The sequence below is a fragment of the Trichinella spiralis genome (genome assembly GCF_000181795.1).
Source record: "Trichinella spiralis strain ISS 195 chromosome Unknown Scfld1085, whole genome shotgun sequence".
In the NCBI taxonomy this organism is placed as follows: Eukaryota; Metazoa; Nematoda; class Enoplea; order Trichinellida; family Trichinellidae; genus Trichinella; species Trichinella spiralis.
The window spans coordinates 353,267-354,477 of NW_003528024.1; positions in this window are offsets into that span (position 1 = coordinate 353,267).

Genomic DNA, 1,211 nt, shown 5'->3' on the forward strand with positions numbered 1-1,211 from the left:
GCAATATTTCCCTTGTTTTGGGCAACTCGCTTGTCCTCCATTTCAGGGATCATTTGGAATAAAAAGGAAAAAAGCTCTTGAATACGGGTTGGGACGTCCATAAAATGCTCAATTAGCTAATTTTCCACTGACTTATCTCATTTAATCGACCAGAAGAAAGGTATTTTTCAAGCTGTGGCTGCCGATATTTATTAATACCTGAGTGTCTATTGTATACCGACTGTACGTTTCATCTTTCCAAAATACAATCATATCATTAAATTCTATGCTGTTCATGATCTCTATTATTCATTAGGCATCTCATTGATACCGAACATGTCGCAGTTTGAAGATATTTTCGCTTATCCAATCATAATGAAATTACGATTATGCAAATGAGCTTTAAATATTGTAATTTTATCAAAATAATTAATTTTAAAGGATGATAATAAAACATATTACCAATTTATAACAAAATAATGCACCTGCGCTTCGTATTTATTCAAAATTTTCCACGAATTTACAGATAAACTTTGATAGGCATGGTTAAATATACATTTTATTAATTAGGCGAAGTCGATGATGTAATGAGATGTTCGACAAAAACGTTGCTATCAAAATCGACATTTATAGACGTAAATTATGCAACGCTTCATTACAACAGTCATTTAATCCTTACAATTTGCGACATTATATTTTTGCATTGCACGTAATCAATGAATATCGTAAATAGTTTCGAATTTGAAAATTTCTTTGCTGCAAAAATGAGAATCTCTGATTTATGCTTTTAGAATCTGTAGCGTTTGCTCGTAGAAAAATTCCTCGTCAGGGATAAGTGTATTGTATGAAAAAAACTGATACAACAGCAACTGATTAAAGAATAAGTGAGAAAGTCAGCGGCTCCCGATGTTGTAAATGAATACTCTTAGTGCCATTAATGCGCTTTCTTATTGTTGTGTCATCGTATAATATAGTCGTAACAGTTTTCTTTATTTACTATTTGCATTTTTCACATATAAAGCTGTGATACATTTATGCAAAAATAAAGTTATTTCCCCAAAAGCAATGTTATATGCTAATTCCGTGAACTTGAGCTACTTTTCAGAATGTCCTCTCCACTGATATTCAGTACACCACCGTGAAGGTCAGCATTCAACAAGCGTGCTCAATTATGTTCTTTAATATCATGCACAATAAAAGGGTAAGTTACATTTTTCCAATTTGTTCACGTT